Raw genomic sequence first — 10,760 nt, 5'->3', positions numbered from 1 at the left:
TTCTTCCTGGTGCTCCCGGAAACCAAGCGATGCAGAGGGTCAACAACAACACCTCGAGGGGCGAGGTCGGCTCTGATAGTGCCGGGAGGAACGTGTCCGGTCACAACAACAAGAATAATCCCTTTAAAATCGAACTCATGCGATTTATGAGGGAAGTAAATGCCCGAATGGATCAAATTCCAGGCCCACCACCAGTACTAAAAGAAATACACTCAATTACCGTACAAACCAAGTGTAGAACCTGAACTGATCCCGAAGCAGTTTAAAATTCCAGATGTGCCGAAGTATGATGGGACTTCGAATCCTCAGGAGTATATCACTACCTATATACCGTCGATGAAGGGAAACGATTTACCTCCCTACGAGATTGAGTCAGTTTTGCTGAAAAAATTCTGGGTGACTCGGGAGCCCTGATGTGGTATTCGCTTTTGCTCGACCATTCCATAGATTTCTTTGAGATGCTCGCGGATTCTTTCATCAAGACCTATGCTGGGACAAGAAAGGTACAAGATCGAAAGGATGATATATTCAGGATTGCGCAAGGAGAGTCCGAGTTGCTGCGGGAGTTCGTAACCAGGTTCTAGAAGGAAAGGATGTTGCTACCGGCCGTTCCGGATGAATGGGCGGCTGAAGCATTCACCAAAGGTCTGAATCCGAGAAGTTCTGACGCTTCCCAGAAGTTGAAAGAAATTTTGCTCGAGTTCCAGGAGACAACTTGGGCGGATGTTCACAATTGGTACGAGTCAAAAATAAGGACTGAAGATGAACAACCCAGTTTCCCAGCATCGGTTAAGAGTCGGGACCAGGAGAAGAATAAAGAGAAATCGAAAGAAGACTTCGACACAGATCGACGGTCTTCGAGGAGTTGGATTCCCTTCAGCGGATAGATTTTCTATTGTTAGAAGAACCGATCACGGTCGAAACAATAGGTCCATTCTGAACAAGGAAATGTCAGATTCTTCCTACCATAGACTTTTCGAATACAACTTCAACGTTAGCGTAGTGGAGCTGGTATCGACCATGAGGAACATTAAATAAACGCAGTTATCGAAGCCAATAAGATCAGATACTGTCCAGAGAGATCCTAATTTGTGGTGTGAATACCACGGGACAAACGGTCCCCAGACTGGGGACTTCCGGCATTTGTGCGAAGAGGTGGCGACATTGCTGAAAAATGCCATCTCATGGAATATTTAAGCGATCGGGTTGAAAACAACTATGGTCGCAATTGTGATAATGTGAAGCCTTCAAAAGCAGGAGAAGATCCCCCATGCATGATGATCAACATGATTTTTGGGTGGGGGGTGGGGGGAGGGAGGGGGAGATCAACGGGTTTACATTTTTGGCGGCAAAAAAGACGAAAGTATTAGTGAACCACAACAAAAATCTCCAGGAAGTTGTTAAACACGACATCATTTTACGGAGGAAGGCGCTTATGGACTGCTGCTACTGCATAACGACGTCCTGATAATTTTTCTAAATGTCTTAGATTTTAAGATTAAGCGTGTTCTGGTGGATCCAAGAAGTTCATCCAATATCATCCAATGGAGAGTGTTGGAGAAAGCCAAGCTTAGCGGAAGTATTATTCCGGCCACAAAACTCCTCGTTTGGTACAATCTGGCAAGCGTGACAACCCAGTGAGAAATCTTGCTGCCCACGAATGCCGAAGGGGTGATGAAGACGACTCTTTTTGAGGTAGTGGATAGCGATATGGGTTACAATATCATCCTAGGGAGACCATGGCTGCACGAAATGAAGGTTTTTCCATCAACATATCATTAGTTGCTAAAATTTCCAACCCCCGAGGGAGTTAAACAAATAAGAGGTGCCAACCGGCAGAGAGGGATATGAATGAAATCTCAATCTCTAGTAGCAAAGGGAAGGAACATGCGGCGTAGCAATTACAGGAGCCGACGCCTGATCCTGAGCCAAGAGAAGTCAGCCAGGGGGAAAGGGCATCAGAATCCTATCAGGTGCCAAGGTATTTCCAGGTACCAGAAGAGACGGACGCAACAAAGTCCATAACAGAAGAACTTGAGCAACTCGCATTGTTCGAGAAATTTTTGGAGAGGAAATTTCACTTGGGAACAAGAATACACCCTAAACTCAGGTCTAGTATTATTAAATTTCTTAAATTTAATGTCGATTGTTTTGCATGGTCCTATGCAGATATGACAGGTATCCCGCCAGAGGTGGCCATACATAAGCTAAGCTCAAATCACAGCATTCCTCTGGCAAGATAGAAAAAAAAATCCTATTGCCGAGGCCAGAAATAAATTCGTCAAGGAAAAGGTAGCTCGCCTACTTGATATCGGTTCGATCTAAGAGGAAAAGTATCCCGACTGCCTAGCTAACGTAGCAGTAGCACCAAAGAAGAAGAATAAATTTCGTATGTGCGTAGACTATAAGGACTTAAATAAGGCATGCCAAAAGATTTGTTCCCATTGCCAAACATTGATCAAATAATTGATGCAACGGCAAGGAACGAGTTAATGAGTTTCCTCGATACTTAATCCGGGTACAATCAAATCAAAATGGACTCGGATGATCAGGAAAAAACTTTGTTCATCATGAATTTCGACACATATTGTTACAACGTGATGCCCTTCGGGCTAAAGAGCACCGGAGACACTTATCAACGGCTCATGAACAAGATGTTTGAAAAGCAAATAGTGAAAACCATGGAAGTTTACATAGATGATATGCTTGTAAAGTCTTTGAAAGCAAGTGATAATCTCAAACACTTGCAAGAAAATTTTGACATCTTAAGGAAGCACAACATGAAGCTTAACCCTGAGAAATGTGCGTTCTAGGTCAGCTCCGATAAGTTCTTGGGATTCTTGGTGTCACAAAGGAGGATCGAGGTTAACCCTGATAAAATTAAGTCCATCGAAGACATCCCGGACCAGCTATCAAGCGTAAAAGAGGTTCAGAGGCTAACGAGGAGATTGGCCGCTTTGAGCAGATTCATTTCCCGGTCTTCGGAGAAATGCCTTCATTTCTTCTCATTGCTCAAAAAGAAGAACAACTTCGAATGGACCTCGGAATATCAATAGGATTTGAGGGATTTGAAAAGGTATTTGTCAAGCCCTCCATTACTATCGAAACCGGAAGAAGGCAAAAAATAGTTGGTCTACTTTGCAGTCTCAGAAATAGTGGTAAGTGTTGTTCTAGCCCTTGAGGACGAAGGTACGCAATCTCCTATCTATTATGTTAGTAAAATTTTAACTGGATAAGAAATTCGCTACCCACATCTAGAGAAATTGGCCTTAGCTCTCGTAGTCTACTTCTTCTATGGCTTGTTGTACCAAATTTTGCACTAGTCAAGACATGATTCAACTTGTGGTTTCTCTGCTGTTGATGAAAGAGAGTTGCGACCTAATATTTAAAGGTATACTAGGGTACCTATTTAATTACTAAGTCATGTTCCTTATAGGTCTGCAAACCGGTGAGATTATGGGTAAGGGTTCTTGTTCTTCTAAGGGGAAGGTGTTAGGCACCCCTTAAAATCTACCTGAGGTAGCTCCATAGGACTTAGACTAATTTTAAGGAATCAGTTATTTATACTATGCTTAATTACTACTAAGGCATGGCTTACTATATATATATATATATATTAAATATATATATATATATATATATAAAGGAGGGAATAAAAGAAGGAATGTAGGACTTAAGAGAGATGTGAAGTTATAGAGTAGTTCTGAAAGTAGTCCATATTTTATAAGGCTTGTAAAAAATGAGATTAAGCCATGGAAACAATTGATTTAAGGAATGTGTGTTTATATAAAAGATGTTTGTAAGAAAGTAAACCTAAATGTACCTTGATTTCTGGAATCTTAAGAGAGGCGATCTTTTAAAAATCATTTGGGGCAATAATGCTTCGATGTTTTACAAAACAAAATCTGATTTACCTCTTGTGAGTAAGACCATCGACTCTTTCTGATTTGTCTTTCTGAAAACGGGGTGCTGTTTTGATTAAATTCTGGGCTTCAAAACATCTTTAAGAAAAAATAAGTGAGCGAGATCATGGTAATGATATGAATAATTTATAATTAGCGCAGTAAAGATTAATTACTAATTAATTCAAAGTTTGCTATATTATTTATAGTTTGCTTATGTTTCATATGATATTAAAGCATGAATATAAAGTACATGATCCAATATATGAGTGTTAAATACATGATAACAAAAATACGATAAAACGACAAGGGCAACAAGTGAAAATAATGAAAGCAATAAACTAGATTATGGAAGCAATAAATAGTAATGAAAGAAATGAGAGAAAGAAGACTGGACTCTGGTGGTTGGGCCTCAAGAAGGTAGGCCCAACAATTGAAAGATACGGCTACAGCTGACTGGACCCTCCAAAAAATGCAACAAGGCTGGTTTGGGCCTGAGTTCCTTAGGAACTTAGCAGGCCCAAGTGTGTACATGCCCAGAAAGAAAGAAGGTTATTAGATGTATATTTCATATTTTCAACATATTCAAACATGTATAGATGTATAGACAAACGACTGGAACAAGAAATTATCAATACTCAAATACTATGGGAAATTATATTAATGTGGTAGTTATACCCGGCAAATAATTTACATTTAAAATCTTTCGTTGTCATTAAATATTAAACCCCTAAATAAACAAATGTGTTAATGAATTAAGGGCTAAGGAGGAATTTCTACTCAAGGTCAATGTCCCCTTTGAATCCCCCGACACTTCAAAGTTCCCAATGGACTTAAGGTCCAGGGCAATGCTTGTGCCGGGGAGGGCAGCCCAACCTAGAGTTAAATTCCCATCCCAAATACCCCTAAATACTAACAACATATTTTCCTTATAGGTTTAAACGACAATGAGGCCATTTCAATATAAACTAAATGCTATAGCATTACTTGCCACAAAAATATACTTTCGTTCCTAAAATAAGAACACATAGTCTACATTTTATGCCAAATAAAAGAATACATATCAAGTGAATTTGAAGGTCTGACTTTGGAACACACACATGAGAGGAGAAGAAACATCACAAGCATACTGTTAAAGGTCTAAATATTAGAGAAGAGCACACTCAAAGGAAAGGCAAGCTATACAGGGCTCATATATATGCAACAACACAAAGATACAGATGCACTTGTCCCTGACAAACCAACTGTAAACTGATTGGTTTGCTTCTAGCACATGCATGGGTTGATGATACTACTTAGAACTTTAAGGGTCATCAATAAAGATTCAGACAGAACAGTCATGGCAAACCATTTTTACAGAAGATATCAGAGACAAGTTTGGACTTTTAACATGACTACAAGTTCACAGATTTGAACATGGAATCCCTAAGGGCTCAACAGAGTTATATCCCTAAAAATATTAACATTAACGAGTCATCATGTTCAGACAGTATCAACTAAGGACCTCATAAGGTTTAAGGATTAGGTTTGGTTTCAAATTAACAATAAGGAAAGGACTGGGGTGATATAGGTCAAAGCATGAGATCAGGAATCAAACAGGAACATATAGTATTCAGTTAGTTACATGAACACTTCAAGTGTAGTTATGACCTTATATACACAGGGAAGCTTTGCACATTATAGAATCAGGTTAAACATGTCATTAGGAGAGGGATTTACAGATAAAGGAAAGCATTGTGTTAAAATAAGTTTAACTTAGACATAAGTCTAGTTTAGTATCTAAATGTGAAGTAGTCCTGCTTCAACTTTTAAAAGTTATCACTTAATTAATACAGAATAACTAAGTCTCACTTTTTATGGAAGATAACTTGATGATAGATGCATGTAAGCTTTACAAAACTAACAGTAGTTCAAAGACATTAAAGGCAAGGAAGTACTATACAAAGTATCTTTTGAATTAAACATGTATCTGAAGATTTTAACTAATCATGAGATAGCCAAGTTTAGTTATACATAAATTACCAGTTGACTGTAACAAAACATGATCATGACTTGTTTTATGAAGGAAGGATAAATTAATCCTAACAGGATGTGTATAGTAGAACTATTGGCATTCATGAAAAGAAAAAAGTTCAACTCAAACAAGTCTAGGTGAACAGATGCAACAATAACTATATGAGATCATGAGAATGTCATAGTGACAACCCAAAAGTTGCTTTCAAAGTTAACAAACACAAGTATAGAGAAGAAAAAAAAGCACATAAGCACTTAGATTTTCATGCTTAAGTTAAATGGTAGATGATATAAACTTAGGTACCTTCAGATTCATCTCAGTTATGATTATCAAACAGCAAACTCAACCAAAAGACTAACAAAATACAGATAAGTAGCGTATAAAGGTAAAGGTCGCTATAGAATCTTCAATGGAAGGCTATGAAGTTCATGTGAACATGAACAATCATTCAAGACACATTATAACTTAAACATGTAGACTGTTGGAAATGCAGAAATGAAAACCATCAAGAATCACTTAATAACTTGATCAATCATCAATTAAAGACTCAAAAGGCATGACAAATAATTACGACCAGACAATATACTATCAGAACATAAGCATTCCCATACTGATTACAAACACCATAAACTATTGTAATTCTCAGAAGATAACTAACACATTTATGGCATTCAAAAGAGATGAGAAAAAGAGAGAGATGAGAGATATGCTAACCCTTTTTAGGATAGTAGACCAAATGAATACTCTCTTAGTTTGCTTAAGACCTCAAAAAACTTCAAGTTCGAAGCAGCGACAGTACTCAGAAATGAAAAAGAAAAGAAACAGTATGGAACCCTAGGCTTTTGAACTCAAAATTGCTCTTGAGGGATTGTGTATATGATTTCAGTGTTAGGTTGTCGTGTTTGTGTCCGTGTCCGTGTTCGTGTGTTTGGTGAGAATATTAAAAGCCCCTTTTATAGTGCCATTTAAGGATCTAGGATTTCACAAATTCTAATCAGTAGTGGAAAGTGACGCATGGTAGATGATGATAGCAAATTGAGTGGAAATCAGAAAGAAATAGAGGGAAAAAATAGGGTCGATCTTACCTGAGAGTAGGGATCGATTGTTGAAGGCTTTGAACCAATGAAAAAAATCCTAAAACCCAGAGGTCACTATGTATGACCTCTTGGTATAGAATTTCATGATGAGTCTCTGAAGGAAGCTCTATGCATGCTCTGATTTGACGAAGTATAAGAGGATTTAAACCATTTGAGGTTTAATGTTTATGCTAGGGTTCCAAATTTTAGGCGTTTGAATTTGAACGATGAAATGGGGAAGAAACCGGCGGGATTCGCGGATTCAGAAGGCAAAGTGGATGATTTTTTGTCGATTTGTGACCTTGCACAAATTGGTGCAAGGTTTTTGATTGATTAGGATGATAGAGGTTGACAGATGGAAGAGAGAAAAGGGAAAGGAGGGCGGCGAGGTTAGAGGGGAAATGATTTAGGGTTAGGGTATTGGGGGTTGGTCTCTGAGGGTTATGTTTGAAAGATGGAATATGGGTTTGATCATTTGATCAACGACACAGGTAAATCGGGGTTTTATGAGTTTAAACAAATTAATTTGGAAAAATACGGGAACCGTTGGATTTGTGTGATCCAATGGTGGAGATAATATTTGATCACTGGTCAAAATTAAAAGAGAAAATGTGAGTAATCGTGGGTCGTCGATGATTTGGATCAACGACTCAGATCATTTGTGTTTTTTATGTGAGTGTTGAAGACGGGTGATGTGGCAAGCGTTGATTGGTGCAAATAAAGTTACTTGGATCGCCATGGTGGAAAGAGATGGGTGTTTGGGTTGGGTGTATTTTCGGACTGGGCTTGTTAACTGGGCCAAATGATTTGAAAAATGGCCACTTTGTCTTTGGTTTAAGAATTGCAATTGTGGCCCTTTTGTCTTTTGGCCCCTTTTGAATTTAATTTAAATAATCTTAAAATATTTCAATAAAATGTGATAAAATTATAATTTCTATATATACTACTAATTATTTAATGAACCATTTGTAAAACACTTATTTTTTCCTAAATTGCAACAGTAAATTCGAATTTCATATAATAATCTAATTTACTAGAAATTAAATAGTAGTCTATAAAATTAATTATAGAACCTATGTAATGTATATATATATATATATATATATATATATATATATATATATATATATATATAAGAATTATTTTAATAATCTTTTAAAAAAGGTAAATATATTTGTAATTACATAATGTTAATACTATGTGATTAATTTTAGAGCTAATACTTGGTTAATTTGTAAAAATAGGCATTTGATACTAAAAAACACTTTAAAAATATTTATTGTAAATTGTTAAGTATAAATAAATTAATTTAAAAGGGAGGGTGAAAATTGGCCATCAACAATGACCACATTTCCCCTTCGGAATATCCTTCATGAACCCGAACTTTCGGGTAGGCTGGCCAAGTGGGCCGTCGAAATGAGTGAATTTGACATAGAATTTAAACCTAGGACTGTGATTAAGTCACAAATTTTGGCCGACTTTGTAGCCGATTTTTAGTCCGGGACTGTTACCTTTGGCAACCAAATATGAAGAGATGGTGTCAGAATCGACATCAGGAGTTTGGACCCTATTCACGGATAGAGCTTCCAAGGTAAATGGGTCCAGGCTCGGCATAGTACTAATCACACCTTAAGGGGAAACCCTAAGGCAGGCCATAAGAACGGTCCTGCTGACTAACAATGAGGCAGAGTATGAAGCTTTGATTGTAGGGCTCGAATTGGCCCGAGACTAGACTCCGAGGTCATAGAAATCAAATGCGACTCCCAGTTGGTGGTAAATCAGGTCTACGGGATCTTCGAAGCCAAGGAGGAATGCATGCATCAATACGTAATGAAGGTTCAAACTCTGATCGCTCGGTTTCGAGAGTGGTCAATCACTCATATCCCGAGGGAAGAAAATGCAGAAGCAGACACATTAGCTAACCTTGACTCGTCCACGGAAATGAAAGGATCGGACTCTGGTACTGTCGTACAGCTTATGCACTCGGTTCTGGACGTAGATAGCTATTACGAGGTAACTCGACTAACTCGGTCTGGGACTGGAGAAACAAAGTTATTGACTATCTCGAACACGAAAAACTGCCTGGGGATCCTAAGGCATCTCAGGCACTACAAACTAAGGCCGCATGATATAGTTTCAAAGGAGGTCAATTATACATAAAATATTTCTAAGGATCGTTGGCCTGATGTTTGGGAGCCTCCGAGGCTAACTATGTTATGCGAGAAGTCCACGAAGGGATCTGTGAGAACCACTCGGGCGTAAATTCCTTAGTACTAAAATTAGTAAGGCTAGGATACTATTGGTCCCCAATGGAACAAGACGCCAAAGCATATGTTCAAAAATGTGATAAATGTCAATGTTATACACCGTTGGTACATCAACCGGCAGAGCCACTGCATTCAGTTCTATCTCCATGGCCATTCATGAAATGGGGGATGGATATCGGCGGACTGCTTCCACCAATCCCCGGTATGGTAAGATTTCTTTAGATTTTAACTGACTATTTTTCTAAGTGGGTTGGAGCAGGTCCTTATCAAAAGATCGGTGAACATGAAGTAGTATATTTCTTGTGGGAGAACATAATTTGCAGATTTGGGATACCAAAAGAAATAGCCTGCGATAATGGGCCACAGTTCATAGGCGCAAAAATCACAAAATTCTTTGAAGATTTGAAAATCAAGAGGATCACATCATCACCTTATCATCTGAGTGTAAATGCCCAAGCAGAATCAATGAACAAAGTGATAATACAAAATCTGAAGAAGAGTTTAGAAGCAGCTAAAGGAAAATGGCCTGAAGAGCTTCCAAGTGTACTATAGGCATACCGAACAACAACCAAATCAAGCACGGGGGAGACTCTTTTTTCTCTTGTGTACGTGGTAGAAGCCCTGATCCCGGTGGAAGTAGGTGAACCTACCATGAGATATTTTCGGTCAAAACAAAGAAGCAAACAGTGAAGCAATATTAGTCAATGTGGAGTTGATTGATGAACGAATCGACTTGGTGCATATAAGGATGGCTGATCAAAAGTAGCAAGTAGAGAGATATAACAATCAAAGGGCCAACCTCCGTTACTTCAAAGTAGGAGACTTGGTTTTGAGGAATGTAACTCAGAACACCCGGGAACTCAATGCGGGAAAGCTAGATCCAACATGGGAAGACCCCTACCGGGTTTCAGCTATCACCGGGAAAGGGTCATACGAGTTAGAGAATAAAGATGGAAAAAAGTTGCAAAGCGACTGGAACGTGGCACACCTCAAGAGACATTATTGCTGATGAGCATCACCTGTACTGAAACATGTGCTGCACTCTTTTTTCCTTCGTCCGATTTTTGTCCCAATAGGGTTTTTCTAGCAAGGTTTTTAACGAGGCAACAACGGAAAGCATACTACGAAGGAAGATTCAACAACAATAATAAGACCTTTTAATGACAAGGCACACAAGCGAATAACCACTACCAAGCGGTTAGATAGTCTTTTGCTCGATAGTAAAGTTTCTACCGGGAAGTTGAGTCTGCTGTCGAACAGAGATTACCTGACCGTTCACAAGTGCAAGCCATTGGGGGGTTGTTAGATAATTTATGGCTTGATAGCATAAATTCCTAAGGGGAAGTGAATTTTGTTACCGAACTGAAGATTATCTAGCAATTCATGGAATCCTCGAAGGTGTAAAAATCCCAGTGTTCTAATTGGCCTTCTTTGCATTTGAGCACTGGGAGGAATGATATGAGGATATGGAAATAAAGATTGCCACTTCGCCGGAATACAA

This window comes from Nicotiana tabacum, chromosome 12 (genome assembly GCF_000715075.1).
Source record: "Nicotiana tabacum cultivar K326 chromosome 12, ASM71507v2, whole genome shotgun sequence".
Taxonomy (NCBI): Eukaryota; Viridiplantae; Streptophyta; class Magnoliopsida; order Solanales; family Solanaceae; genus Nicotiana; species Nicotiana tabacum.
This window is presented reverse-complemented; position numbering follows the sequence as displayed.